Source organism: Nothobranchius furzeri, chromosome 2 (assembly GCF_043380555.1).
Source record: "Nothobranchius furzeri strain GRZ-AD chromosome 2, NfurGRZ-RIMD1, whole genome shotgun sequence".
Classification (NCBI taxonomy): Eukaryota; Metazoa; Chordata; class Actinopteri; order Cyprinodontiformes; family Nothobranchiidae; genus Nothobranchius; species Nothobranchius furzeri.
This window is the reverse complement of record NC_091742.1, coordinates 27,555,429-27,580,130: the sequence shown is the minus strand read 5'-3', so window position 1 is coordinate 27,580,130 and position 24,702 is coordinate 27,555,429. Positions and strand designations below refer to the sequence as shown.

Here is a 24,702-nt window from a genome sequence, read left to right as displayed (position 1 = left end):
GTCTTATTATGCTCTTCGTAATACTGTATCGAATGAGAACGGATGCTGACATTCACAAATCAAACTTCCAATCTTGCAAATATCCACTTTGTTTAATGCAAGTGATGGTCTCTACACAAGAATTTTGCCCTTTGCAAATGGTTGCTAGTATTTCACTGATTGATATTTTGACCATTGTGGGATTGCTGCGGGAATAGTTCCAAATCCTCAATTTATGGATCTATGAACAAGCACATTGCAGTCCAGTCATATTTAGTATTCTTTCCGCTATACTCTCAAAGTTCTAGGGTTTCATGGTGTAATGGTCAGCACTCTGGACTTTGAATCCAGTGATCTGAGTTCAAATCTCAGTGAAACCTTTGCCTGTTTTGATATCTAGGACAATCAATGGTGCCCAAGATTTCTCTTTGAAAATTTCATTGAAGGAATCATGAAATGTATTACTTGATTTGAAATGATGAAATGAGAAATTGTCTTTTTTCAAAATGCTAACCAATTCAAAGTGTTTCTCCCACTCATAGACTTTGCTGAAACCCGGGATTGAACCAGGGACCTTTAGATCTTCAGTCTAACACTCTCCCAACTGAGCTATTCCAGCTGACAAAACTGTTCATTGACCCAAAAATGCCAAGTGATTATATTGGATCCAACAGCATTCCACACTTGGCACTGGTAACAAACGTTTGTCAGTTGAGTTTTTCAGTTGATTGCCTCCAAGTCTGTGATGGTGGGAAATGATCAAAAAGCTCATCTACATATGAAGGAACTGTACCTGGACATTGATCAAAAGGCGCAGTTGGATCTTATACGTTATCTGCTCAGACTCAGTAAAATGTTAACTTTTCTTTCAATATCTACCAATGTGTGTTGCATTCTCATGCCTCCTACAGTCATGGAAAAACCGATTCTGTTGCATGTCCTTCAATACAAGCTATGCTCTAACAATTATATACCGTGTTGCCACAAATCTTTGGTTTTCTCACAAATAAAATCATTGTGAGAATCGTGACAAAAAGGTTAAAATACAGCGGGTCATCGGTTCCATGGTGTAATGGTTAGCACTCTGGACTCTGAATCCAGCGATCTGAGTTCAAGTCTCAGTGGAACCAAATTGGTTAAATGCTTCTCAAGTGTTCTGTCACAAGAAGACAATTGGTGAGGAAATTTATAATCATTAAGTATTTCATATTCTCTGCAAATCTTTGAAAGTTTTTTCATTTGTTTCTGAAAAATGTCTTAGGACATTATTGATTGCCTCTTGCAATGCATTAATTGATTTTGGAGATGGAACCAAGGGTCTTATTATGCTCTTCGTAATACTGTATCGAATGAGAACGGATGCTGACATTCACAAATCAAACTTCCAATCTTGCAAATATCCACTTTGTTTAATGCAAGTGATGGTCTCTACACAAGAATTTTGCCCTTTGCAAATGGTTGCTAGTATTTCACTGATTGATATTTTGACCATTGTGGGATTGCTGCGGGAATAGGTCCAAATCCTCAATTTATGGATCTATGAACAAGCACATTGCAGTCCAGTCATATTTAGTATTCTTTCCGCTATACTCTCAAAGTTCTAGGGTTTCATGGTGTAATGGTCAGCACTCTGGACTTTGAATCCAGTGATCTGAGTTCAAATCTCAGTGAAACCTTTGCCTGTTTTGATATCTAGGACAATCAATGGTGCCCAAGATTTCTCTTTGAAAATTTCATTGAAAGAATCATGAAATGTATTACTTGATTTGAAATGATGAAATGAGAAATTGTCTTTTTTCAAAATGCTAACCAATTCAAAGTGTTTCTCCCACTCATAGACTTGACTGAAACCCGGGATTGAACCAGGGACCTTTAGATCTTCAGTCTAACACTCTCCCAACTGAGCTATTCCAGCTGACAAAACTGTTCATTGACCCAAAAATGCCAAGTGACTATATTGGAGCCAACAGCATTCCACACTTGGCACTGGTAACAAACGTTTGTCAGTTGAGTTTTTCAATCGATTGCCTCCAAGTCTGTGATGGTGGGAAATGATCAAAAAGCTCATCTACATATGAAGGAACTGTACCTGGACATTGATCAAAAGGCGCAGTTGGATCTTATACGTTATCTGCTCAGACTCAGTAAAATCTTAACTTTTCTTTCAATATCTACCAATGTGTGTTGCATTCTCATGCCTCCTACAGTCATGGAAAAACCGATTCTGTTGCATGTCATTCAATACAAGCTATGCTCTAACAATTATATACCGTGTTGCCACAAATCTTTTGTTTTCTCACAAATAAAATCATTGTGAGAATCGTGACAAAAAGGTTAAAATACAGCGGGTCATCGGTTCCATGGTGTAATGGTTAGCACTCTGGACTCTGAATCCAGCGATCTGAGTTCAAGTCTCAGTGGAACCAAATTGGTTAAATGCATCTCAAGTGTTCTGTCACAAGAAGACAATTGGTGAGGAAATTTATAATCATTAAGTATTTCATATTCTCTGCAAATCTTTGAAAGTTTTTTCATTTGTTTCTGAAAAATGTCTTAGGACATTATTGATTGCCTCTTGCAATGCATTAATTGATTTTGGAGATGGAACCAAGGGTCTTATTATGCTCTTCGTAATACTGTATCGAATGAGAACGGATGCTGACATTCACAAATCAAACTTCCAATCTTGCAAATATCCACTTTGTTTAATGCAAGTGATGGTCTCTACACAATAATTTTGCCCTTTGCAAATGGTTGCTAGTATTTCACTGATTGATATTTTGACCATTGTGGGATTGCTGCAGGAATGGTTCCAAGTCCTCAATTTATGGATCTATGAACAAGCACATTGCAGTCCAGTCATATTTAGTATTCTTTCCACTATACTCTCAAAGTTCTAGGGTTTCATGGTGTAATGGTCAGCACTCTGGACTTTGAATCCAGCGATCTGAGTTCAAATCTCAGTGAAACCTTTGCCTGTTTTGATATCTAGGACAATCAATGGTGTCCAAGATTTCTCTTTGAAATTTTCATTGAAGGAATCATGAAATGTATTACTTGATTTGAAATGATGAAATGAGAAATTGTCTTTTTTCAAAATGCTAACCAATTCAAAGTGTTTCTCCCACTCATAGACTTTGCTGAAACCCGGGATTGAACCAGGGACCTTTAGATCTTCAGTCTAACGCTCTCCCAACTGAGCTATTCCAGCTGACAAAACTGTTCATTGACCCAAAAATGCCAAGTGACTATATTGGATCCAACAGCATTCTACACTTGGCACTGGTAACAAACGTTTGTCAGTTGAGTTTTTCAATCGATTGCCTCCAAGTCTGTGATGGTGGGAAATGATCAAAAAGCTCATCTACATATGAAGGAACTGTACCTGGACATTGATAAAAAGGCGCAGTTGGATCTTATATGTTATCTGCTCAGACTCAGTAAAATCTTAACTTTTCTTTCAATATCTACCAATGTGTGTTGCATTCTCATGCCTCCTACAGTCATGGAAAAACCGATTCTGTTGCATGTCATTCAATACAAGCTATGCTCTAACAATTATATACCGTGTTTCCACAAATCTTTGGTTTCTCACAAATAAAATCATTGTGAGAATCGTGACAAAAAGGTTAAAAGACAGCGGGTCTTCGGTTCCATGGTGTAATGGTTAGCACTCTGGACTCTGAATCCAGCGATCTGAGTTCAAGTCTCAGTGGAACCAAATTGGTTAAATGCTTCTCAAGTGTTCTGTCACAAGAAGACAATTGGTGAGGAAATTTATAATCATTAAGTATTTCATATTCTCTGCAAATCTTTGAAAGTTTTTTCATTTGTTTCTGAGAAATGTCTTAGGACATTATTGATTGCCTCTTGCAATGCATTAATTGATTTTGGAGATGGAACCAAGGGTCTTATTATGCTCTTCGTAATACTGTATCGAATGAGAACGGATGCTGACATTCACAAATCAAACTTCCAATCTTGCAAATATCCACTTTGTTTAATGCAAGTGATGGTCTCTACACAAGAATTTTGCCCTTTGCAAATGGTTGCTAGTATTTCACTGATTGATATTTTGACCATTGTGGGATTGCTGCGGGAATAGTTCCAAATCCTCAATTTATGGATCTATGAACAAGCACATTGCAGTCCAGTCATATTTAGTATTCTTTCCGCTATACTCTCAAAGTTCTAGGGTTTCATGGTGTAATGGTCAGCACTCTGGACTTTGAATCCAGTGATCTGAGTTCAAATCTCAGTGAAACCTTTGCCTGTTTTGATATCTAGGACAATCAATGGTGCCCAAGATTTCTCTTTGAAAATTTCATTGAAGGAATCATGAAATGTATTACTTGATTTGAAATGATGAAATGAGAAATTGTCTTTTTTCAAAATGCTAACCAATTCAAAGTGTTTCTCCCACTCATAGACTTTGCTGAAACCCGGGATTGACCAGGGACTTTTAGATCTTCAGTCTAACGCTCTCCCAACTGAGCTATTCCAGCTGACAAAACTGTTCATTGACCCAAAAATGCCAAGTGATTATATTGGATCCAACAGCATTCCACACTTGGCACTGGTAACAAACGTTTGTCAGTTGAGTTTTTCAGTTGATTGCCTCCAAGTCTGTGATGGTGGGAAATGATCAAAAAGCTCATCTACATATGAAGGAACTGTACCTGGACATTGATCAAAAGGCGCAGTTGGATCTTATACGTTATCTGCTCAGACTCAGTAAAATGTTATCTTTTCTTTCAATATCTACCAATGTGTGTTGCATTCTCATGCCTCCTACAGTCATGGAAAAACCGATTCTGTTGCATGTCCTTCAATACAAGCTATGCTCTAACAATTATATACCGTGTTGCCACAAATCTTTGGTTTTCTCACAAATAAAATCATTGTGAGAATCGTGACAAAAAGGTTAAAATACAGCGGGTCATCGGTTCCATGGTGTAATGGTTAGCACTCTGGACTCTGAATCCAGCGATCTGAGTTCAAGTCTCAGTGGAACCAAATTGGTTAAATGCTTCTCAAGTGTTCTGTCACAAGAAGACAATTGGTGAGGAAATTTATAATCATTAAGTATTTCATATTCTCTGCAAATCTTTGAAAGTTTTTTCATTTGTTTCTGAAAAATGTCTTAGGACATTATTGATTGCCTCTTGCAATGCATTAATTGATTTTGGAGATGGAACCAAGGGTCTTATTATGCTCTTCGTAATACTGTATCGAATGAGAACGGATGCTGACATTCACAAATCAAACTTCCAATCTTGCAAATATCCACTTTGTTTAATGCAAGTGATGGTCTCTACACAAGAATTTTGCCCTTTGCAAATGGTTGCTAGTATTTCACTGATTGATATTTTGACCATTGTGGGATTGCTGCAGGAATGGTTCCAAGTCCTCAATTTATGGATCTATGAACAAGCACATTGCAGTCCAGTCATATTTAGTATTCTTTCCACTATACTCTCAAAGTTCTAGGGTTTCATGGTGTAATGGTCAGCACTCTGGACTTTGAATCCAGCGATCTGAGTTCAAATCTCAGTGAAACCTTTGCCTGTTTTGATATCTAGGACAATCAATGGTGTCCAAGATTTCTCTTTGAAATTTTCATTGAAGGAATCATGAAATGTATTACTTGATTTGAAATGATGAAATGAGAAATTGTCTTTTTTCAAAATGCTAACCAATTCAAAGTGTTTCTCCCACTCATAGACTTTGCTGAAACCCGGGATTGAACCAGGGACCTTTAGATCTTCAGTCTAACGCTCTCCCAACTGAGCTATTCCAGCTGACAAAACTGTTCATTGACCCAAAAATGCCAAGTGACTATATTGGATCCAACAGCATTCTACACTTGGCACTGGTAACAAACGTTTGTCAGTTGAGTTTTTCAATCGATTGCCTCCAAGTCTGTGATGGTGGGAAATGATCAAAAAGCTCATCTACATATGAAGGAACTGTACCTGGACATTGATCAAAAGGCGCAGTTGGATCTTATATGTTATCTGCTCAGACTCAGTAAAATCTTAACTTTTCTTTCAATATCTACCAATGTGTGTTGCATTCTCATGCCTCCTACAGTCATGGAAAAACCGATTCTGTTGCATGTCATTCAATACAAGCTATGCTCTAACAATTATATACCGTGTTTCCACAAATCTTTGGTTTCTCACAAATAAAATCATTGTGAGAATCGTGACAAAAAGGTTAAAAGACAGCGGGTCTTCGGTTCCATGGTGTAATGGTTAGCACTCTGGACTCTGAATCCAGCGATCTGAGTTCAAGTCTCAGTGGAACCAAATTGGTTAAATGCTTCTCAAGTGTTCTGTCACAAGAAGACAATTGGTGAGGAAATTTATAATCATTAAGTATTTCATATTCTCTGCAAATCTTTGAAAGTTTTTTCATTTGTTTCTGAGAAATGTCTTAGGACATTATTGATTGCCTCTTGCAATGCATTAATTGATTTTGGAGATGGAACCAAGGGTCTTATTATGCTCTTCGTAATACTGTATCGAATGAGAACGGATGCTGACATTCACAAATCAAACTTCCAATCTTGCAAATATCCACTTTGTTTAATGCAAGTGATGGTCTCTACACAAGAATTTTGCCCTTTGCAAATGGTTGCTAGTATTTCACTGATTGATATTTTGACCATTGTGGGATTGCTGCGGGAATAGTTCCAAATCCTCAATTTATGGATCTATGAACAAGCACATTGCAGTCCAGTCATATTTAGTATTCTTTCCGCTATACTCTCAAAGTTCTAGGGTTTCATGGTGTAATGGTCAGCACTCTGGACTTTGAATCCAGTGATCTGAGTTCAAATCTCAGTGAAACCTTTGCCTGTTTTGATATCTAGGACAATCAATGGTGCCCAAGATTTCTCTTTGAAAATTTCATTGAAGGAATCATGAAATGTATTACTTGATTTGAAATGATGAAATGAGAAATTGTCTTTTTTCAAAATGCTAACCAATTCAAAGTGTTTCTCCCACTCATAGACTTTGCTGAAACCCGGGATTGAACCAGGGACCTTTAGATCTTCAGTCTAACGCTCTCCCAACTGAGCTATTCCAGCTGACAAAACTGTTCATTGACCCAAAAATGCCAAGTGATTATATTGGATCCAACAGCATTCCACACTTGGCACTGGTAACAAACGTTTGTCAGTTGAGTTTTTCAGTTGATTGCCTCCAAGTCTGTGATGGTGGGAAATGATCAAAAAGCTCATCTACATATGAAGGAACTGTACCTGGACATTGATCAAAAGGCGCAGTTGGATCTTATACGTTATCTGCTCAGACTCAGTAAAATGTTAACTTTTCTTTCAATATCTACCAATGTGTGTTGCATTCTCATGCCTCCTACAGTCATGGAAAAACCGATTCTGTTGCATGTCCTTCAATACAAACTATGCTCTAACAATTATATACCGTGTTGCCACAAATCTTTGGTTTTCTCACAAATAAAATCATTGAGAGAATCGTGACAAAAAGGTTAAAATACAGCGGGTCATCGGTTCCATGGTGTAATGGTTAGCACTCTGGACTCTGAATCCAGCGATCTGAGTTCAAGTCTCAGTGGAACCAAATTGGTTAAATGCTTCTCAAGTGTTCTGTCACAAGAAGACAATTGGTGAGGAAATTTATAATCATTAAGTATTTCATATTCTCTGCAAATCTTTGAAAGTTTTTTCATTTGTTTCTGAAAAATGTCTTAGGACATTATTGATTGCCTCTTGCAATGCATTAATTGATTTTGGAGATGGAACCAAGGGTCTTATTATGCTCTTCGTAATACTGTATCGAATGAGAACGGATGCTGACATTCACAAATCAAACTTCCAATCTTGCAAATATCCACTTTGTTTAATGCAAGTGATGGTCTCTACACAAGAATTTTGCCCTTTGCAAATGGTTGCTAGTATTTCACTGATTGATATTTTGACCATTGTGGGATTGCTGCGGGAATGGTTCCAAGTCCTCAATTTATGGATCTATGAACAAGCACATTGCAGTCCAGTCATATTTAGTATTCTTTCCACTATACTCTCAAAGTTCTAGGGTTTCATGGTGTAATGGTCAGCACTCTGGACTTTGAATCCAGCGATCTGAGTTCAAATCTCAGTGAAACCTTTGCCTGTTTTGATATCTAGGACAATCAATGGTGTCCAAGATTTCTCTTTGAAATTTTCATTGAAGGAATCATGAAATGTATTACTTGATTTGAAATGATGAAATGAGAAATTGTCTTTTTTCAAAATGCTAACCAATTCAAAGTGTTTCTCCCACTCATAGACTTTGCTGAAACCCGGGATTGAACCAGGGACCTTTAGATCTTCAGTCTAACGCTCTCCCAACTGAGCTATTCCAGCTGACAAAACTGTTCATTGACCCAAAAATGCCAAGTGACTATATTGGATCCAACAGCATTCTACACTTGGCACTGGTAACAAACGTTTGTCAGTTGAGTTTTTCAATCGATTGCCTCCAAGTCTGTGATGGTGGGAAATGATCAAAAAGCTCATCTACATATGAAGGAACTGTACCTGGACATTGATCAAAAGGCGCAGTTGGATCTTATATGTTATCTGCTCAGACTCAGTAAAATCTTAACTTTTCTTTCAATATCTACCAATGTGTGTTGCATTCTCATGCCTCCTACAGTCATGGAAAAACCGATTCTGTTGCATGTCATTCAATACAAGCTATGCTCTAACAATTATATACCGTGTTTCCTCAAATCTTTGGTTTCTCACAAATAAAATCATTGTGAGAATCGTGACAAAAAGGTTAAAAGACAGCGGGTCTTCGGTTCCATGGTGTAATGGTTAGCACTCTAGACTCTGAATCCAGCGATCTGAGTTCAACTCTCAGTGGAACCAAATTGGTTAAATGCTTCTCAAGTGTTCTGTCACAAGAAGACAATTGGTGAGGAAATTTATAATCATTAAGTATTTCATATTCTCTGCAAATCTTTGAAAGTTTTTTCATTTGTTTCTGAGAAATGTCTTAGGACATTATTGATTGCCTCTTGCAATGCATTAATTGATTTTGGAGATGGAACCAAGGGTCTTATTATGCTCTTCGTAATACTGTATCGAATGAGAACGGATGCTGACATTCACAAATCAAACTTCCAATCTTGCAAATATCCACTTTGTTTAATGCAAGTGATGGTCTCTACACAAGAATTTTGCCCTTTGCAAATGGTTGCTAGTATTTCACTGATTGATATTTTGACCATTGTGGGATTGCTGCGGGAATAGTTCCAAATCCTCAATTTATGGATCTATGAACAAGCACATTGCAGTCCAGTCATATTTAGTATTCTTTCCGCTATACTCTCAAAGTTCTAGGGTTTCATGGTGTAATGGTCAGCACTCTGGACTTTGAATCCAGTGATCTGAGTTCAAATCTCAGTGAAACCTTTGCCTGTTTTGATATCTAGGACAATCAATGGTGCCCAAGATTTCTCTTTGAAAATTTCATTGAAGGAATCATGAAATGTATTACTTGATTTGAAATGATGAAATGAGAAATTGTCTTTTTTCAAAATGCTAACCAATTCAAAGTGTTTCTCCCACTCATAGACTTTGCTGAAACCCGGGATTGAACCAGGGACCTTTAGATCTTCAGTCTAACGCTCTCCCAACTGAGCTATTCCAGCTGACAAAACTGTTCATTGACCCAAAAATGCCAAGTGATTATATTGGATCCAACAGCATTCCACACTTGGCACTGGTAACAAACGTTTGTCAGTTGAGTTTTTCAGTTGATTGCCTCCAAGTCTGTGATGGTGGGAAATGATCAAAAAGCTCATCTACATATGAAGGAACTGTACCTGGACATTGATCAAAAGGCGCAGTTGGATCTTATACGTTATCTGCTCAGACTCAGTAAAATGTTAACTTTTCTTTCAATATCTACCAATGTGTGTTGCATTCTCATGCCTCCTACAGTCATGGAAAAACCGATTCTGTTGCATGTCCTTCAATACAAGCTATGCTCTAACAATTATATACCGTGTTGCCACAAATCTTTGGTTTTCTCACAAATAAAATCATTGTGAGAATCGTGACAAAAAGGTTAAAATACAGCGGGTCATCGGTTCCATGGTGTAATGGTTAGCACTCTGGACTCTGAATCCAGCGATCTGAGTTCAAGTCTCAGTGGAACCAAATTGGTTAAATGCTTCTCAAGTGTTCTGTCACAAGAAGACAAGTGGTGAGGAAATTTATAATCATTAAGTATTTCATATTCTCTGCAAATCTTTGAAAGTTTTTTCATTTGTTTCTGAAAAATGTCTTAGGACATTATTGATTGCCTCTTGCAATGCATTAATTGATTTTGGAGATGGAACCAAGGGTCTTATTATGCTCTTCGTAATACTGTATCGAATGAGAATGGATGCTGACATTCACAAATCAAACTTCCAATCTTGCAAATATCCACTTTGTTTAATGCAAGTGATGGTCTCTACACAATAATTTTGCCCTTTGCAAATGGTTGCTAGTATTTCACTGATTGATATTTTGACCATTGTGGGATTGCTGCAGGAATGGTTCCAAGTCCTCAATTTATGGATCTATGAACAAGCACATTGCAGTCCAGTCATATTTAGTATTCTTTCCACTATACTCTCAAAGTTCTAGGGTTTCATGGTGTAATGGTCAGCACTCTGGACTTTGAATCCAGCGATCTGAGTTCAAATCTCAGTGAAACCTTTGCCTGTTTTGATATCTAGGACAATCAATGGTGTCCAAGATTTCTCTTTGAAATTTTCATTGAAGGAATCATGAAATGTATTACTTGATTTGAAATGATGAAATGAGAAATTGTCTTTTTTCAAAATGCTAACCAATTCAAAGTGTTTCTCCCACTCATAGACTTTGCTGAAACCCGGGATTGAACCAGGGACCTTTAGATCTTCAGTCTAACGCTCTCCCAACTGAGCTATTCCAGCTGACAAAACTGTTCATTGACCCAAAAATGCCAAGTGACTATATTGGATCCAACAGCATTCTACACTTGGCACTGGTAACAAACGTTTGTCAGTTGAGTTTTTCAATCGATTGCCTCCAAGTCTGTGATGGTGGGAAATGATCAAAAAGCTCATCTACATATGAAGGAACTGTACCTGGACATTGATCAAAAGGCGCAGTTGGATCTTATATGTTATCTGCTCAGACTCAGTAAAATCTTAACTTTTCTTTCAATATCTACCAATGTGTGTTGCATTCTCATGCCTCCTACAGTCATGGAAAAACCGATTCTGTTGCATGTCATTCAATACAAGCTATGCTCTAACAATTATATACCATGTTTCCACAAATCTTTGGTTTCTCACAAATAAAATCATTGTGAGAATCGTGACAAAAAGGTTAAAAGACAGAGGGTCTTCGGTTCCATGGTGTAATGGTTAGCACTCTGGACTCTGAATCCAGCGATCTGAGTTCAAGTCTCAGTGGAACCAAATTGGTTAAATGCTTCTCAAGTGTTCTGTCACAAGAAGACAATTGGTGAGGAAATTTATAATCATTAAGTATTTCATATTCTCTGCAAATCTTTGAAAGTTTTTTCATTTGTTTCTGAGAAATGACTTAGGACATTATTGATTGCCTCTTGCAATGCATTAATTGATTTTGGAGATGGAACCAAGGGTCTTATTATGCTCTTCGTAATACTGTATCGAATGAGAACGGATGCTGACATTCACAAATCAAACTTCCAATCTTGCAAATATCCACTTTGTTTAATGCAAGTGATGGTCTCTACACAAGAATTTTGCCCTTTGCAAATGGTTGCTAGTATTTCACTGATTGATATTTTGACCATTGTGGGATTGCTGCGGGAATCGTTCCAAATCCTCAATTGATGGATCTATGAACAAGCACATTGCAGTCCAGTCATATTTAGTATTCTTTCCGCTATACTCTCAAAGTTCTAGGGTTTCATGGTGTAATGGTCAGCACTCTGGACTTTGAATCCAGCGATCTGAGTTCAAATCTCAGTGAAACCTTTGCCTGTTTTGATATCTAGGACAATCAATGGTGCCCAAGATTTCTCTTTGAAAATTTCATTGAAGGAATCATGAAATGTATTACTTGATTTGAAATGAAAAATGAGAAATTGTCTTTTTTCTAAATGCTAACCAATTCAAAGTATTTCTCCCACTCATAGACTTTGCTGAAACCCGGGATTGAACCAGGGACCTTTGGATCTTCAGTCTAACGCTCTCCCAACTGAGCTATTCCAGCTGACAAAACTGTTCATTGACCCAAAAATGCCAAGTGACTATATTGGATCCAACAGCATTCCACACTTGGCACTGGTAACAAACGTTTGTCAGTTGAGTTTTTCAATTGATTGCCTCCAAGTCTGTGATGGTGGGAAATGATCAAAAAGCTCATCTACATATGAAGGAACTGTACCTGGACATTGATCAAAAGGCGCAGTTGGATCTTATACGTTATCTGCTCAGACTCAGTAAAATCTTAACTTTTCTTTCAATATCTACCAATGTGTGTTGCATTCTCATGCCTCCTACAGTCATGGAAAAACCGATTCTGTTGCATGTCATTCAATACAAGCAATGCTCTAACAATTATATACCGTGTTGCCACAAATCTTTGGTTTCTCACAAATAAAATCATTGTGAGAATCGTGACAAAAAGGTTAAAAGACTGCGGGTCTTCGGTTCCATGGTGTAATGGTTAGCACTCTGGACTCTGAATCCAGCGATCTGAGTTCAAGTCTCAGTGGAACCAAATTGGTTAAATGCTTCTCAAGTGTTCTGTCACAAGAAGACAATTGGTGAGGAAATTTATAATCATTAAGTATTTCATATTCTCTGCAAATCTTTGAAAGTTTTTTCATTTGTTTCTGAGAAATGTCTTAGGACATTATTGATTGCCTCTTGCAATGCATTAATTGATTTTGGAGATGGAACCAAGGGTCTTATTATGCTCTTCGTAATACTGTATCGAATGAGAACGGATGCTGACATTCACAAATCAAACTTCCAATCTTGCAAATATCCACTTTGTTTAATGCAAGTGATGGTCTCTACACAAGAATTTTGCCCTTTGCAAATGGTTGCTAGTATTTCACTGATTGATATTTTGACCATTGTGGGATTGCTGCGGGAATGGTTCCAAGTCCTCAATTTATGGATCTATGAACAAGCACATTGCAGTCCAGTCATATTTAGTATTCTTTCCGCTATACTCTCAAAGTTCTAGGGTTTCATGGTGTAATGGTCAGCACTCTGGACTTTGAATCCAGCGATCTGAGTTCAAATCTCAGTGAAACCTTTGCCTGTTTTGATATCTAGGACAATCAATGGTGCCCAAGATTTCTCTTTGAAAATTTCATTGAAGGAATCATGAAATGTATTACTTGATTTGAAATGATGAAATGAGAAATTGTCTTTTTTCAAAATGCTAACCAATTCAAAGTGTTTCTCCCACTCATAGACTTTGCTGAAACCCGGGATTGAACCAGTGACCTTTGGATCTTCAGTCTAACGCTCTCCCAACTGAGCTATTCCAGCTGACAAAACTGTTCATTGACCCAAAAATGCCAAGTGACTATATTGGATCCAACAGCATTCCACACTTGGCACTGGTAACAAACGTTTGTCAGTTGAGTTTTTCAATCGATTGCCTCCAAGTCTGTGATGGTGGGAAATGATCAAAAAGCTCATCTACATATGAAGGAACTGTACCTGGACATTGATCAAAAGGCGCAGTTGGATCTTATACGTTATCTGCTCAGACTCAGTAAAATCTTAACTTTTCTTTCAATATCTACCAATGTGTGTTGCATTCTCATGCCTCCTACAGTCATGGAAAAACCGATTCTGTTGCATGTCATTCAATACAAGCAATGCTCTAACAATTATATACCGTGTTGCCACAAATCTTTGGTTTTCTCACAAATAAAATCATTGTGAGAATCGTGACAAAAAGGTTGAAATACAGGCGGTCTTCGGTTCCATGGTGTAATGGTTAGCACTCTGGACTCTGAATCCAGCGATCTGAGTTCAAGTCTCAGTGGAACCAAATTGGTTAAATGCTTCTCAAGTGTTCTGTCACAAGAAGACAATTGGTGAGGAAATTTATAATCAATAAGTATTTCATATTCTCTGCAAATCTTTGAAAGTTTTTTCATTTGTTTCTGAAAAATGTCTTAGGACATTATTGATTGCCTCTTGCAATGCATTAATTGATTTTGGAGATGGAACCAAGGGTCTTATTATGCTCTTCGTAATACTGTATCGAATGAGAACGGATGCTGACATTCACAAATCAAACTTCCAATCTTGCAAATATCCACTTTGTTTAATGCAAGTGATGGTCTCTACACAATAATTTTGCCCTTTGCAAATGGTTGCTAGTATTTCACTGATTGATATTTTGACCATTGTGGGATTGCTGCAGGAATGGTTCCAAGTCCTCAATTTATGGATCTATGAACAAGCACATTGCAGTCCAGTCATATTTAGTATTCTTTCCACTATACTCTCAAAGTTCTAGGGTTTCATGGTGTAATGGTCAGCACTCTGGACTTTGAATTCAGCGATCTGAGTTCAAATCTCAGTGAAACCTTTGCCTGTTTTGTTATCTAGGACAATCAATGGTGTCCAAGATTTCTCTTTGAAATTTTCATTGAAGGAATCATGAAATGTATTACTTGATTTGAAATGATGAAATGAGAAATTGTCTTTTTTCAAAATGCTAACCAATTCAAAGTGTTTCTCCCACTCATAGACTTTGCTGAAACCCGGGATTGAACCAGGGACCTTTAGATCTTCAGTCTAACGCTCTCCCAACTGAGCTATTCCAGCTGACAAAACTGTTCATTGACCCAAAAATGCCAAGTGACTATATTGGATCCAACAGCATTCTACACTTGGCACTGGTAACAAACGTTTGTCAGTTGAGTTTTTCAATCGAATGCCTCCAAGTCTGTGATGGTGGGAAATGATCAAAAAGCTCATCTACATATGAAGGAACTGTACCTGGACATTGATCAAAAGGCGCAGTTGGATCTTATACGTTATCTGCTCAGACTCAGTAAAATCTTAACTTTTCTTTCATTATCTACCAATGTGTGTTGCATTCTCATGCCTCCTACAGTCATGGAAAAACCGATTCTGTTGCATGTCATTCAATACAAGCTATGCTCTAACAATTATATACCATGTTTCCACAAATCTTTGGTTTCTCACAAATAAAATCATTGTGAGAATCGTGACAAAAAGGTTAAAAGACAGAGGGTCTTCGGTTCCATGGTGTAATGGTTAGCACTCTGGACTCTGAATCCAGCGATCTGAGTTCGAGTCTCAGTGGAACCAAATTGGTTAAATGCTTCTCAAGTGTTCTGTCACAAGAAGACAATTGGTGAGGAAATTTATAATCATTAAGTATTTCATACTCTCTGCAAATCTTTGAAAGTTTTTTCATTTGTTTCTGAGAAATGACTTCGGACATTATTGATTGCCTCTTGCAATGCATTAATTGATTTTGGAGATGGAACCAAGGGTCTTATTATGCTCTTCGTAATACTGTATCGAATGAGAACAGATGCTGACATTCACAAATCAAACTTCCAATCTTGCAAATATCCACTTTGTTTAATGCAAGTGATGGTCTCTACACAAGAATTTTGCCCTTTGCAAATGGTTGCTAGTATTTCACTGATTGATATTTTGACCATTGTGGGATTGCTGCGGGAATAGTTCCAAATCCTCAATTTATGGATCTATGAACAAGCACATTGCAGTCCAGTCATATTTAGTATTCTTTCCGCTATACTCTCAAAGTTCTAGGGTTTCATGGTGTAATGGTCAGCACTCTGGACTTTGAATCCAGCGATCTGAGTTCAAATCTCAGTGAAACCTTTGCCTGTTTTGATATCTAGGACAATCAATGGTGCCCAAGATTTCTCTTTGAAAATTTCATTGAAGGAATCATGAAATGTATTACTTGATTTGAAATGATGAAATGAGAAATTGTCTTTTTTCAAAATGCTAACCAATTCAAAGTATTTCTCCCACTCATAGACTTTGCTGAAACCCGGGATTGAACCAGGGACCTTTGGATCTTCAGTCTAACGCTCTCCCAACTGAGCTATTCCAGCTGACAAAACTCTTCATTGACCCAAAAATGCCAAGTGACTATATTGGATCCAACAGCATTCCACACTTGGCACTGGTAACAAACGTTTGTCAGTTGAGTTTTTCAATTGATTGCCTCCAAGTCTGTGATGGTGGGAAATGATCAAAAAGCTCATCTACATATGAAGGAACTGTACCTGGACATTGATCAAAAGGCGCAGTTGGATCTTATACGTTATCTGCTCAGACTCAGTAAAATCTTAACTTTTCTTTCAATATCTACCAATGTGTGTTGCATTCTCATGCCTCCTACAGTCATGGAAAAACCGATTCTGTTGCATGTCATTCAATACAAGCAATGCTCTAACAATTATATACCGTGTTGCCACAAATCTTTGGTTTCTCACAAATAAAATCATTGTGAGAATCGTGACAAAAAGGTTAAAAGACTGCGGGTCTTCGGTTCCATGGTGTAATGGTTAGCACTCTGGACTCTGAATCCAGCGATCTGAGTTCAAGTCTCAGTGGAACCAAATTGGTTAAATGCTTCTCAAGTGTTCTGTCACAAGAAGACAATTGGTGAGGAAATTTATAATCATTAAGTATTTCATATTCTCTGCAAATCTTTGAAAGTTTTTTCATTTGTTTCTGAGAAATGTCTTAGGACATTATTGATTGCCTCTTGCAATGCATTAATTGATTTTGGAGATGGAACCAAGGGTCTTATTATGCTCTTCGTAATACTGTATCGAATGAGAACGGATGCTGACATTCACAAATCAAACTTCCAATCTTGCAAATATCCACTTTGTTTAATGCAAGTGATGGTCTCTACACAAGAATTTTGCCCTTTGCAAATGGTTGCTAGTATTTCACTGATTGATATTTTGACCATTGTGGGATTGCTGCGGGAATGGTTCCAAGTCCTCAATTTATGGATCTATGAACAAGCACATTGCAGTCCAGTCATATTTAGTATTCTTTCCGCTATACTCTCAAAGTTCTAGGGTTTCATGGTGTAATGGTCAGCACTCTGGACTTTGAATCCAGCGATCTGAGTTCAAATCTCAGTGAAACCTTTGCCTGTTTTGATATCTAGGACAATCAATGGTGCCCAAGATTTCTCTTTGAAAATTTCATTGAAGGAATCATGAAATGTATTACTTGATTTGAAATGATGAAATGAGAAATTGTCTTTTTTCAAAATGCTAACCAATTCAAAGTGTTTCTCCCACTCATAGACTTTGCTGAAACCCGGGATTGAACCAGTGACCTTTGGATCTTCAGTCTAACGCTCTCCCAACTGAGCTATTCCAGCTGACAAAACTGTTCATTGACCCAAAAATGCCAAGTGACTATATTGGATCCAACAGCATTCCACACTTGGCACTGGTAACAAACGTTTGTCAGTTGAGTTTTTCAATCGATTGCCTCCAAGTCTGTGATGGTGGGAAATGATCAAAAAGCTCATCTACATATGAAGGAACTGTACCTGGACATTGATCAAAAGGCGCAGTTGGATCTTATACGTTATCTGCTCAGACTCAGTAAAATCTTAACTTTTCTTTCATTATCTACCAATGTGTGTTGCATTCTCATGCCTCCTACAGTCATGGAAAAACCGATTCTGTTGCATGTCATTCAATACAAGCTATGCTCTAACAATTATATACCATGTTTCCACAAATCTTTGGTTTCTCACAAATAAAATCATTGTGAGAATCGTGACAAAAAGGTTAAAAGACAGAGGGTCTTCGGTTCCATGGTGTAATGGTTAGCACTCTGGACTCTGAATCCAGCGATCTGAGTTCGAGTCTCAGTGGAACCAAATTGGTTAAATGCTTCTCAAGTGTTCTGTCACAAGAAGACAATTGGTGAGGAAATTTATAATCATTAAGTATTTCATACTCTCTGCAAATCTTTGAAAGTTTTTTCATTTGTTTCTGAGAAATGACTTCGGACATTATTGATTGCCTCTTGCAATGCATTAATTGATTTTGGAGATGGAACCAAGGGTCTTATTATGCTCTTCGTAATACTGTATCGAATGAGAACAGATGCTGACATTCACAAATCAAACTTCCAATCTTGCAAATATCCACTTTGTTTAATGCAAGTGATGGTCTCTACACAAGAATTTTGCCCTTTGCAAATGGTTGCTAGTATTTCACTGATTGATATTTTGACCATTGTGGGATTGCTGCGGGAATAGTTCCAAATCCTCAATTTATGGATCTATGAACAAGCACATTGCAGTCCAGTCATATTTAGTATTCTTTCCGCTATACTCTCAAAGTTCTAGGGTTTCATGGTGTAATGGTCAGCACTCTGGACTTTGAATCCAGCGATCTGAGTTCAAATCTCAGTGAAACCTTTGCCTGTTTTGATATCTAGGACAATCAATGGTGCCCAAGATTTCTCTTTGAAAATTTCATTGAAGGAATCATGAAATGTATTACTTGATTTGAAATGATGAAATGAGAAATTGTCTTTTTTCAAAATGCTAACCAATTCAAAGTATTTCTCCCACTCATAGACTTTGCTGAAACCCGGGATTGAACCAGGGACCTTTGGATCTTCAGTCTAACGCTCTCCCAACTGAGCTATTCCAGCTGACAAAACTCTTCATTGACCCAAAAATGCCAAGTGACTATATTGGATCCAACAGCATTCCACACTTGGCACTGGTAACAAACGTTTGTCAGTTGAGTTTTTCAATTGATTGCCTCCAAGTCTGTGATGGTGGGAAATGATCAAAAAGCTCATCTACATATGAAGGAACTGTACCTGGACATTGATCAAAAGGCGCAGTTGGATCTTATACGTTATCTGCTCAGACTCAGTAAAATCTTAACTTTTCTTTCAATATCTACCAATGTGTGTTGCATTCTCATGCCTCCTACAGTCATGGAAAAACCGATTCTGTTGCATGTCATTCAATACAAGCAATGCTCTAACAATTATATACCGCGTTGCCACAAATCTTTGGTTTCTCACAAATAAAATCATTGTGAGAATCGTGACAAAAAGGTAAAAAGACAGCGGGTCTTCGGTTCCATGGTGTAATGGTTAGCACTCTGGACTCTGAATCCAGCGATCTGAATTCAAGTCTCAGTGGAACCAAATTGGTTAAATGCTTCTCAAGTGTTCTGTCACAAGAAGACAATTGGTGAGGAAATTTATAATCATTAAGTATTTCATATTCTCTGCAAATCTTTGAAAGTTTTTTCATTTGTTTCTGAAAAATGTCTTAGGACATTATTGATTGCCTCTTGCAATGCATTAATTGATTTTGGAGATGGAACCAAGGGTCTTATTATGCTCTTCGTAATACTGTATCGAATGAGAACGGATGCTGACATTCACAAATCAAACTTCCAATCTTGCAAATATCCACTTTGTTTAATGCAAGTGATGGTCTCTACACAAGAATTTTGCCCTTTGCAAATGGTTGCTAGTATTTCACTGATTGATATTTTGACCATTGTGGGATTGCTGCGGGAATGGTTCCAAGTCCTCAATTTATGGATCTATGAACAAGCACATTGCAGTCCAGTCATATTTAGTATTCTTTCCACTATACTCTCAAAGTTCTAGGGTTTCATGGTGTAATGGTCAGCACTCTGGACTTTGAATCCAGCGATCTGAGTTCAAATCTCAGTGAAACCTTTGCCTGTATTGATATCTAGGACAATCAATGGTGTCCAAGATTTCTCTTTGAAATTTTCATTGAAGGAATCATGAAATGTATTACTTGATTTGAAATGATGAAATGAGAAATTGTCTTTTTTCAAAATGCTAACCAAGTCAAAGTGTTTCTCCCACTCATAGACTTTGCTGAAACCCGGGATTGAACCAGGGACCTTTAGATCTTCAGTCTAACGCTCTCCCAACTGAGCTATTCCAGCTGACAAAACTGTTCATTGACCCAAAAATGCCAAGTGACTATATTGGATCCAACAGCATTCTACACTTGGCACTGGTAACAAACGTTTGTCAGTTGAGTTTTTCAATCGATTGCCTCCAAGTCTGTGATGGTGGGAAATGATCAAAAAGCTCATCTACATATGAAGGAACTGTACCTGGACATTGATCAAAAGGCGCAGTTGGATCTTATACGTTATCTGCTCAGACTCAGTAAAATCTTAACTTTTCTTTCAATATCTACCAATGTGTGTTGCATTCTCATGCCTCCTACAGTCATGGAAAAACCGATTCTGTTGCATGTCATTCAATACAAGCTATGCTCTAACAATTATATACCGTGTTTCCACAAATCTTTGGTTTCTCACAAATAAAATCATTGTGAGAATCGTGACAAAAAGGTTAAAACACAGCGGGTCTTCGGTTCCATGGTGTAATGGTTAGCACTCTGGACTCTGAATCCAGCGATCTGAGTTCAAGTCTCAGTGGAACCAAATTGGTTAAATGCTTCTCAAGTGTTCTGTCACAAGAAGACAATTGGTGAGGAAATTTATAATCATTAAGTATTTCATATTCTCTGCAAATCTTTGAAAGTTTTTTCATTTGTTTCTGAAAAATGTCTTAGGACATTATTGATTGCCTCTTGCAATGCATTAATTGATTTTGGAGATGGAACCAAGGGTCTTATTATGCTCTTCGTAATACTGTATCGAATGAGAACGGATGCTGACATTCACAAATCAAACTTCCAATCTTGCAAATATCCACTTTGTTTAATGCAAGTGATGGTCTCTACACAAGAATTTTGCCCTTTGCAAATGGTTGCTAGTATTTCACTGATTGATATTTTGACCATTGTGGGATTGCTGCGGGAAAAGTTCCAAATCCTCAATTTATGGATCTATGAACAAGCACATTGCAGTCCAGTCATATTTAGTATTCTTTCCGCTATACTCTCAAAGTTCTAGGGTTTCATGGAGTAATGGTCAGCACTCTGGACTTTGAATCCAGCGATCTGAGTTCAAATCTCAGTGAAACCTTTGCCTGTTTTGATATCTAGGACAATCAGTGGTGCCCAAGATTTCTCTTTGAAATTTTCATTGAAGGAATCATGAAATGTATTACTTGATTTGAAATGATGAAATGAGAAATTGTCTTTTTTCAAAATGCTAACCAATTCAAAGTGTTTCTCCCACTCATAGACTTTGCTGAAACCCGGGATTGAACCAGGGACCTTTAGATCTTCAGTCTAACACTCTCCCAACTGAGCTATTCCAGCTGACAAAACTGTTCATTGACCCAAAAATGCCAAGTGACTATATTGGATCCAACAGCATTCCACACTTGGCACCGGTAACAAACGTTTGTCAGTTGAGTTTTTCAGTCGATTGCCTCCAAGTCTGTGATGGTGGGAAATGATCAAAAAGCTCATCTACATATGAAGGAACTGTACCTGGACATTGATCAAAAGGCGCAGTTGGATCTTATATGTTATCTGCTCAGACTCAGTAAAATCTTAACTTTTCTTTCAATATCTACCAATGTGTGTTGCATTCTCATGCCTCCTACAGTCATGGAAAAACCGATTCTGTTGCATGTCATTCAATACAAGCAATGCTCTAACAATTATATACCGTGTTTCCACAAATCTTTGATTTCTCACAAATAAAATCATTGTGAGAATCGTGACAAAAAGGTTAAAAAACAGTGGGTCTTCGGTTCCATGGTGTAATGGTTAGTACTCTGGACTCTGAATCCCGCGATCTGAGTTCAAGTCTCAGTGGAACCAAATTGGTTAAATGCTTCTCAAGTGTTCTGTCACAAGAAGACAATTGGTGAGGAAATTTATAATCATTAAGTATTTCATATTCTCTGCAAATCTTTGAAAGTTTTTTCATTTGTTTCTGAAATATGTCTTAGGACATTATTGATTGCCTCTTGCAATGCATTAATTGATTTTGGAGATGGAACCAAGGGTCTTATTATGCTCTTCGTAATACTGTATCGAATGAGAACGGATGCTGACATTCACAAATCAAACTTCCAATCTTGCAAATATCCACTTTGTTTAATGCAAGTGATGGTCTCTACACAAGAATTTTGCCCTTTGCAAATGGTTGCTAGTATTTCACTGATTGATATTTTGACCATTGTGGGATTGCCGCGGGAATGGTTCCAAGTCCTCAATTTATGGATCTATGAACAAGCACATTGCCTACCAGTCATATTTAGTATTCTTTCCACTATATTCTCAAAGTTCTAGGGTTTCATGGTGTAATGGTCAGCACTCTGGACTTTGAATCCAGCGATCTGAGTTCAAATCTCAGTGAAACCTTTGCCTGTTTTGATATCTAGGACAATCAATGGTGTCCAAGATTTCTCTTTGAAACTTTCATTGAAGGAATCATGAAATGTATTACTTGATTTGAAATGATGAAATGAGAAATTGTCTTTTTTCAAAATGCTAACCAATTCAAAGTGTTTCTCCCACTCATAGACTTTGCTGAAACCCGCGATTGAACCAGGGACCTTTAGATCTTCAGTCTAACGCTCTCCCAACTGAGCTATTCCAGCTGACAAAACTGTTCATTGACCCAAAAATGCCAAGTGACTATATTGGATCCAACAGCATTCCACACTTGGCACTGGTAACAAACGTTTGTCAGTTGAGTTTTTCAATCGATTGCCTCCAAGTCTGTGATGGTGGGAAATGATCAAAAAGCTCATCTACATATGAAGGAACTGTACCTGGACATTGATCAAAAGGCGCAGTTGGATCTTATACGTTATCTGCTCAGACTCAGTAAAATCTTAACTTTTCTTTCAATATCTACCAATGTGTGTTGCATTCTCATGCCTCCTACAGTCATGGAAAAACCGATTCTGTTGCATGTCATTCAATACAAGCTATGCTCTAACAATTATATACCGTGTTGCCACAAATCTTTGGTTTTCTCACAAATAAAATCATTGTGAGAATCGTGACAAAAAGGTTAAAATACAGGGGGTCTTCGGTTCCATGGTGTAATGGTTAGCACTCTGGACTCTGAATCCAGCGATCTGAGTTCAAGTCTCAGTGGAACCAAATTGGTTAAATGCATCTCAAGTGTTCTGTCACAAGAAGACAATTGGTGAGGAAATTTATAATCATTAAGTATTTCATATTCTCTGCAAATCTTTGAAAGTTTTTTCATTTGTTTCTGAAAAATGTCTTAGGACATTATTGATTGCCTCTTGCAATGCATTAATTGATTTTGGAGATGGAACCATAGGTCTTATTATGCTCTTCGTAATTCTGTATCGAATGAGAACGGATGCTGACATTCACAAATCAAACTTCCAATCTTGCAAATATCCACTTTGTTTAATGCAAGTGATGGTCTCTACACAAGAATTTTGCCCTTTGCAAATGGTTGCTAGTATTTCACTGATTGATATTTTGACCATTGTGGGATTGCTGCGGGAATGGTTCCAAGTCCTCAATTTATGGATCTATGAACAAGCACATTGCAGTCCAGTCATATTTAGTATTCTTTCCACTATACTCTCAAAGTTCTAGGGTTTCATGGTGTAATGGTCAGCACTCTGGACTTTGAATCCAGCGATCTGAGTTCAAATCTCAGTGAAACCTTTGCCTGTTTTGATATCTAGGACAATCAATGGTGTCCAAGATTTCTCTTTGAAATTTTCATTGAAGGAATCATGAAATGTATTACTTGATTTGAAATGATGAAATGAGAAATTGTCTTTTTTCAAAATGCTAACCAAGTCAAAGTGTTTCTCCCACTCATAGACTTTGCTGAAACCCGGGATTGAACCAGGGACCTTTAGATCTTCAGTCTAACGCTCTCCCAACTGAGCTATTCCAGCTGACAAAACTGTTCATTGACCCAAAAATGCCAAGTGACTATATTGGATCCAACAGCATTCCACACTTGGCACCGGTAACAAACGTTTGTCAGTTGAGTTTTTCAGTCGATTGCCTCCAAGTCTGTGATGGTGGGAAATGATCAAAAAGCTCATCTACATATGAAGGAACTGTACCTGGACATTGATCAAAAGGCGCAGTTGGATCTTATATGTTATCTGCTCAGACTCAGTAAAATCTTAACTTTTCTTTCAATATCTACCAATGTGTGTTGCATTCTCATGCCTCCTACAGTCATGGAAAAACCGATTCTGTTGCATGTCATTCAATACAAGCTATGCTCTAACAATTATATACCGTGTTTCCACAAATCTTTGATTTCTCACAAATAAAATCATTGTGAGAATCGTGACAAAAAGGTTAAAAAACAGTGGGTCTTCGGTTCCATGGTGTAATGGTTAGTACTCTGGACTCTGAATCCCGCGATCTGAGTTCAAGTCTCAGTGGAACCAAATTGGTTAAATGCTTCTCAAGTGTTCTGTCACAAGAAGACAATTGGTGAGGAAATTTATAATCATTAAGTATTTCATATTCTCTGCAAATCTTTGAAAGTTTTTTCATTTGTTTCTGAAATATGTCTTAGGACATTATTGATTGCCTCTTGCAATGCATTAATTGATTTTGGAGATGGAACCAAGGGTCTTATTATGCTCTTCGTAATACTGTATCGAATGAGAACGGATGCTGACATTCACAAATCAAACTTCCAATCTTGCAAATATCCACTTTGT

General features: G+C 37.6%; 57 non-coding genes across 57 annotated transcripts; 38 read left to right on the top strand and 19 right to left on the bottom strand.

Annotated features, from left to right (window-relative positions):
- The first annotated feature begins 287 nt into the window (after positions 1 to 287).
- Positions 288 to 359, top strand: trnaq-uug (transfer RNA glutamine (anticodon UUG)). The gene has a single exon. It is a non-coding gene; the product is annotated as a tRNA-Gln (tRNA).
- A 166-nt stretch (positions 360 to 525) lies between these two features.
- Positions 526 to 598, bottom strand: trnaf-gaa (transfer RNA phenylalanine (anticodon GAA)). Its single transcript has one exon. It is a non-coding gene; the product is annotated as a tRNA-Phe (tRNA).
- Positions 599 to 1,037: 439 nt separating this feature from the next.
- Positions 1,038 to 1,109, top strand: trnaq-cug (transfer RNA glutamine (anticodon CUG)). Its single transcript has one exon. It is a non-coding gene; the product is annotated as a tRNA-Gln (tRNA).
- A 474-nt stretch (positions 1,110 to 1,583) lies between these two features.
- Positions 1,584 to 1,655, top strand: trnaq-uug (transfer RNA glutamine (anticodon UUG)). Its single transcript has one exon. It is a non-coding gene; the product is annotated as a tRNA-Gln (tRNA).
- Positions 1,656 to 1,820: 165 nt separating this feature from the next.
- trnaf-gaa (transfer RNA phenylalanine (anticodon GAA)) lies at positions 1,821 to 1,894 on the bottom strand. Its single transcript has one exon. It is a non-coding gene; the product is annotated as a tRNA-Phe (tRNA).
- A 439-nt stretch (positions 1,895 to 2,333) lies between these two features.
- Positions 2,334 to 2,405, top strand: trnaq-cug (transfer RNA glutamine (anticodon CUG)). The gene has a single exon. It is a non-coding gene; the product is annotated as a tRNA-Gln (tRNA).
- A 474-nt stretch (positions 2,406 to 2,879) lies between these two features.
- trnaq-uug (transfer RNA glutamine (anticodon UUG)) lies at positions 2,880 to 2,951 on the top strand. The gene has a single exon. It is a non-coding gene; the product is annotated as a tRNA-Gln (tRNA).
- Positions 2,952 to 3,117: 166 nt separating this feature from the next.
- Positions 3,118 to 3,190, bottom strand: trnaf-gaa (transfer RNA phenylalanine (anticodon GAA)). Its single transcript has one exon. It is a non-coding gene; the product is annotated as a tRNA-Phe (tRNA).
- A 438-nt stretch (positions 3,191 to 3,628) lies between these two features.
- Positions 3,629 to 3,700, top strand: trnaq-cug (transfer RNA glutamine (anticodon CUG)). The gene has a single exon. It is a non-coding gene; the product is annotated as a tRNA-Gln (tRNA).
- A 474-nt stretch (positions 3,701 to 4,174) lies between these two features.
- On the top strand, positions 4,175 to 4,246 carry trnaq-uug (transfer RNA glutamine (anticodon UUG)). The gene has a single exon. It is a non-coding gene; the product is annotated as a tRNA-Gln (tRNA).
- Positions 4,247 to 4,412: 166 nt separating this feature from the next.
- On the bottom strand, positions 4,413 to 4,484 carry trnaf-gaa (transfer RNA phenylalanine (anticodon GAA)). Its single transcript has one exon. It is a non-coding gene; the product is annotated as a tRNA-Phe (tRNA).
- Positions 4,485 to 4,923: 439 nt separating this feature from the next.
- On the top strand, positions 4,924 to 4,995 carry trnaq-cug (transfer RNA glutamine (anticodon CUG)). Its single transcript has one exon. It is a non-coding gene; the product is annotated as a tRNA-Gln (tRNA).
- A 474-nt stretch (positions 4,996 to 5,469) lies between these two features.
- Positions 5,470 to 5,541, top strand: trnaq-uug (transfer RNA glutamine (anticodon UUG)). Its single transcript has one exon. It is a non-coding gene; the product is annotated as a tRNA-Gln (tRNA).
- A 166-nt stretch (positions 5,542 to 5,707) lies between these two features.
- trnaf-gaa (transfer RNA phenylalanine (anticodon GAA)) lies at positions 5,708 to 5,780 on the bottom strand. The gene has a single exon. It is a non-coding gene; the product is annotated as a tRNA-Phe (tRNA).
- Positions 5,781 to 6,218: 438 nt separating this feature from the next.
- trnaq-cug (transfer RNA glutamine (anticodon CUG)) lies at positions 6,219 to 6,290 on the top strand. Its single transcript has one exon. It is a non-coding gene; the product is annotated as a tRNA-Gln (tRNA).
- A 474-nt stretch (positions 6,291 to 6,764) lies between these two features.
- trnaq-uug (transfer RNA glutamine (anticodon UUG)) lies at positions 6,765 to 6,836 on the top strand. The gene has a single exon. It is a non-coding gene; the product is annotated as a tRNA-Gln (tRNA).
- A 166-nt stretch (positions 6,837 to 7,002) lies between these two features.
- On the bottom strand, positions 7,003 to 7,075 carry trnaf-gaa (transfer RNA phenylalanine (anticodon GAA)). The gene has a single exon. It is a non-coding gene; the product is annotated as a tRNA-Phe (tRNA).
- Positions 7,076 to 7,514: 439 nt separating this feature from the next.
- trnaq-cug (transfer RNA glutamine (anticodon CUG)) lies at positions 7,515 to 7,586 on the top strand. Its single transcript has one exon. It is a non-coding gene; the product is annotated as a tRNA-Gln (tRNA).
- Positions 7,587 to 8,060: 474 nt separating this feature from the next.
- On the top strand, positions 8,061 to 8,132 carry trnaq-uug (transfer RNA glutamine (anticodon UUG)). The gene has a single exon. It is a non-coding gene; the product is annotated as a tRNA-Gln (tRNA).
- A 166-nt stretch (positions 8,133 to 8,298) lies between these two features.
- On the bottom strand, positions 8,299 to 8,371 carry trnaf-gaa (transfer RNA phenylalanine (anticodon GAA)). The gene has a single exon. It is a non-coding gene; the product is annotated as a tRNA-Phe (tRNA).
- A 438-nt stretch (positions 8,372 to 8,809) lies between these two features.
- Positions 8,810 to 8,881, top strand: trnaq-cug (transfer RNA glutamine (anticodon CUG)). Its single transcript has one exon. It is a non-coding gene; the product is annotated as a tRNA-Gln (tRNA).
- Positions 8,882 to 9,355: 474 nt separating this feature from the next.
- trnaq-uug (transfer RNA glutamine (anticodon UUG)) lies at positions 9,356 to 9,427 on the top strand. Its single transcript has one exon. It is a non-coding gene; the product is annotated as a tRNA-Gln (tRNA).
- A 166-nt stretch (positions 9,428 to 9,593) lies between these two features.
- trnaf-gaa (transfer RNA phenylalanine (anticodon GAA)) lies at positions 9,594 to 9,666 on the bottom strand. The gene has a single exon. It is a non-coding gene; the product is annotated as a tRNA-Phe (tRNA).
- A 439-nt stretch (positions 9,667 to 10,105) lies between these two features.
- trnaq-cug (transfer RNA glutamine (anticodon CUG)) lies at positions 10,106 to 10,177 on the top strand. The gene has a single exon. It is a non-coding gene; the product is annotated as a tRNA-Gln (tRNA).
- A 474-nt stretch (positions 10,178 to 10,651) lies between these two features.
- trnaq-uug (transfer RNA glutamine (anticodon UUG)) lies at positions 10,652 to 10,723 on the top strand. Its single transcript has one exon. It is a non-coding gene; the product is annotated as a tRNA-Gln (tRNA).
- A 166-nt stretch (positions 10,724 to 10,889) lies between these two features.
- trnaf-gaa (transfer RNA phenylalanine (anticodon GAA)) lies at positions 10,890 to 10,962 on the bottom strand. Its single transcript has one exon. It is a non-coding gene; the product is annotated as a tRNA-Phe (tRNA).
- A 438-nt stretch (positions 10,963 to 11,400) lies between these two features.
- Positions 11,401 to 11,472, top strand: trnaq-cug (transfer RNA glutamine (anticodon CUG)). Its single transcript has one exon. It is a non-coding gene; the product is annotated as a tRNA-Gln (tRNA).
- A 474-nt stretch (positions 11,473 to 11,946) lies between these two features.
- Positions 11,947 to 12,018, top strand: trnaq-uug (transfer RNA glutamine (anticodon UUG)). Its single transcript has one exon. It is a non-coding gene; the product is annotated as a tRNA-Gln (tRNA).
- Positions 12,019 to 12,183: 165 nt separating this feature from the next.
- On the bottom strand, positions 12,184 to 12,256 carry trnaf-gaa (transfer RNA phenylalanine (anticodon GAA)). Its single transcript has one exon. It is a non-coding gene; the product is annotated as a tRNA-Phe (tRNA).
- Positions 12,257 to 12,694: 438 nt separating this feature from the next.
- Positions 12,695 to 12,766, top strand: trnaq-cug (transfer RNA glutamine (anticodon CUG)). Its single transcript has one exon. It is a non-coding gene; the product is annotated as a tRNA-Gln (tRNA).
- Positions 12,767 to 13,240: 474 nt separating this feature from the next.
- Positions 13,241 to 13,312, top strand: trnaq-uug (transfer RNA glutamine (anticodon UUG)). The gene has a single exon. It is a non-coding gene; the product is annotated as a tRNA-Gln (tRNA).
- Positions 13,313 to 13,478: 166 nt separating this feature from the next.
- On the bottom strand, positions 13,479 to 13,551 carry trnaf-gaa (transfer RNA phenylalanine (anticodon GAA)). The gene has a single exon. It is a non-coding gene; the product is annotated as a tRNA-Phe (tRNA).
- Positions 13,552 to 13,990: 439 nt separating this feature from the next.
- On the top strand, positions 13,991 to 14,062 carry trnaq-cug (transfer RNA glutamine (anticodon CUG)). The gene has a single exon. It is a non-coding gene; the product is annotated as a tRNA-Gln (tRNA).
- Positions 14,063 to 14,536: 474 nt separating this feature from the next.
- Positions 14,537 to 14,608, top strand: trnaq-uug (transfer RNA glutamine (anticodon UUG)). Its single transcript has one exon. It is a non-coding gene; the product is annotated as a tRNA-Gln (tRNA).
- Positions 14,609 to 14,774: 166 nt separating this feature from the next.
- On the bottom strand, positions 14,775 to 14,847 carry trnaf-gaa (transfer RNA phenylalanine (anticodon GAA)). Its single transcript has one exon. It is a non-coding gene; the product is annotated as a tRNA-Phe (tRNA).
- A 438-nt stretch (positions 14,848 to 15,285) lies between these two features.
- Positions 15,286 to 15,357, top strand: trnaq-cug (transfer RNA glutamine (anticodon CUG)). Its single transcript has one exon. It is a non-coding gene; the product is annotated as a tRNA-Gln (tRNA).
- Positions 15,358 to 15,831: 474 nt separating this feature from the next.
- Positions 15,832 to 15,903, top strand: trnaq-uug (transfer RNA glutamine (anticodon UUG)). The gene has a single exon. It is a non-coding gene; the product is annotated as a tRNA-Gln (tRNA).
- A 166-nt stretch (positions 15,904 to 16,069) lies between these two features.
- Positions 16,070 to 16,142, bottom strand: trnaf-gaa (transfer RNA phenylalanine (anticodon GAA)). The gene has a single exon. It is a non-coding gene; the product is annotated as a tRNA-Phe (tRNA).
- Positions 16,143 to 16,580: 438 nt separating this feature from the next.
- On the top strand, positions 16,581 to 16,652 carry trnaq-cug (transfer RNA glutamine (anticodon CUG)). The gene has a single exon. It is a non-coding gene; the product is annotated as a tRNA-Gln (tRNA).
- Positions 16,653 to 17,126: 474 nt separating this feature from the next.
- On the top strand, positions 17,127 to 17,198 carry trnaq-uug (transfer RNA glutamine (anticodon UUG)). The gene has a single exon. It is a non-coding gene; the product is annotated as a tRNA-Gln (tRNA).
- A 166-nt stretch (positions 17,199 to 17,364) lies between these two features.
- trnaf-gaa (transfer RNA phenylalanine (anticodon GAA)) lies at positions 17,365 to 17,437 on the bottom strand. The gene has a single exon. It is a non-coding gene; the product is annotated as a tRNA-Phe (tRNA).
- A 438-nt stretch (positions 17,438 to 17,875) lies between these two features.
- trnaq-cug (transfer RNA glutamine (anticodon CUG)) lies at positions 17,876 to 17,947 on the top strand. The gene has a single exon. It is a non-coding gene; the product is annotated as a tRNA-Gln (tRNA).
- A 474-nt stretch (positions 17,948 to 18,421) lies between these two features.
- Positions 18,422 to 18,493, top strand: trnaq-uug (transfer RNA glutamine (anticodon UUG)). The gene has a single exon. It is a non-coding gene; the product is annotated as a tRNA-Gln (tRNA).
- A 166-nt stretch (positions 18,494 to 18,659) lies between these two features.
- On the bottom strand, positions 18,660 to 18,732 carry trnaf-gaa (transfer RNA phenylalanine (anticodon GAA)). The gene has a single exon. It is a non-coding gene; the product is annotated as a tRNA-Phe (tRNA).
- A 438-nt stretch (positions 18,733 to 19,170) lies between these two features.
- On the top strand, positions 19,171 to 19,242 carry trnaq-cug (transfer RNA glutamine (anticodon CUG)). The gene has a single exon. It is a non-coding gene; the product is annotated as a tRNA-Gln (tRNA).
- Positions 19,243 to 19,716: 474 nt separating this feature from the next.
- trnaq-uug (transfer RNA glutamine (anticodon UUG)) lies at positions 19,717 to 19,788 on the top strand. The gene has a single exon. It is a non-coding gene; the product is annotated as a tRNA-Gln (tRNA).
- A 166-nt stretch (positions 19,789 to 19,954) lies between these two features.
- On the bottom strand, positions 19,955 to 20,027 carry trnaf-gaa (transfer RNA phenylalanine (anticodon GAA)). Its single transcript has one exon. It is a non-coding gene; the product is annotated as a tRNA-Phe (tRNA).
- A 438-nt stretch (positions 20,028 to 20,465) lies between these two features.
- trnaq-cug (transfer RNA glutamine (anticodon CUG)) lies at positions 20,466 to 20,537 on the top strand. Its single transcript has one exon. It is a non-coding gene; the product is annotated as a tRNA-Gln (tRNA).
- A 474-nt stretch (positions 20,538 to 21,011) lies between these two features.
- Positions 21,012 to 21,083, top strand: trnaq-uug (transfer RNA glutamine (anticodon UUG)). Its single transcript has one exon. It is a non-coding gene; the product is annotated as a tRNA-Gln (tRNA).
- Positions 21,084 to 21,249: 166 nt separating this feature from the next.
- On the bottom strand, positions 21,250 to 21,322 carry trnaf-gaa (transfer RNA phenylalanine (anticodon GAA)). Its single transcript has one exon. It is a non-coding gene; the product is annotated as a tRNA-Phe (tRNA).
- A 438-nt stretch (positions 21,323 to 21,760) lies between these two features.
- trnaq-cug (transfer RNA glutamine (anticodon CUG)) lies at positions 21,761 to 21,832 on the top strand. The gene has a single exon. It is a non-coding gene; the product is annotated as a tRNA-Gln (tRNA).
- Positions 21,833 to 22,306: 474 nt separating this feature from the next.
- On the top strand, positions 22,307 to 22,378 carry trnaq-uug (transfer RNA glutamine (anticodon UUG)). Its single transcript has one exon. It is a non-coding gene; the product is annotated as a tRNA-Gln (tRNA).
- A 166-nt stretch (positions 22,379 to 22,544) lies between these two features.
- On the bottom strand, positions 22,545 to 22,617 carry trnaf-gaa (transfer RNA phenylalanine (anticodon GAA)). Its single transcript has one exon. It is a non-coding gene; the product is annotated as a tRNA-Phe (tRNA).
- A 439-nt stretch (positions 22,618 to 23,056) lies between these two features.
- Positions 23,057 to 23,128, top strand: trnaq-cug (transfer RNA glutamine (anticodon CUG)). Its single transcript has one exon. It is a non-coding gene; the product is annotated as a tRNA-Gln (tRNA).
- Positions 23,129 to 23,602: 474 nt separating this feature from the next.
- On the top strand, positions 23,603 to 23,674 carry trnaq-uug (transfer RNA glutamine (anticodon UUG)). Its single transcript has one exon. It is a non-coding gene; the product is annotated as a tRNA-Gln (tRNA).
- A 166-nt stretch (positions 23,675 to 23,840) lies between these two features.
- On the bottom strand, positions 23,841 to 23,913 carry trnaf-gaa (transfer RNA phenylalanine (anticodon GAA)). The gene has a single exon. It is a non-coding gene; the product is annotated as a tRNA-Phe (tRNA).
- Positions 23,914 to 24,351: 438 nt separating this feature from the next.
- Positions 24,352 to 24,423, top strand: trnaq-cug (transfer RNA glutamine (anticodon CUG)). Its single transcript has one exon. It is a non-coding gene; the product is annotated as a tRNA-Gln (tRNA).
- Positions 24,424 to 24,702: the final 279 nt, after the last annotated feature.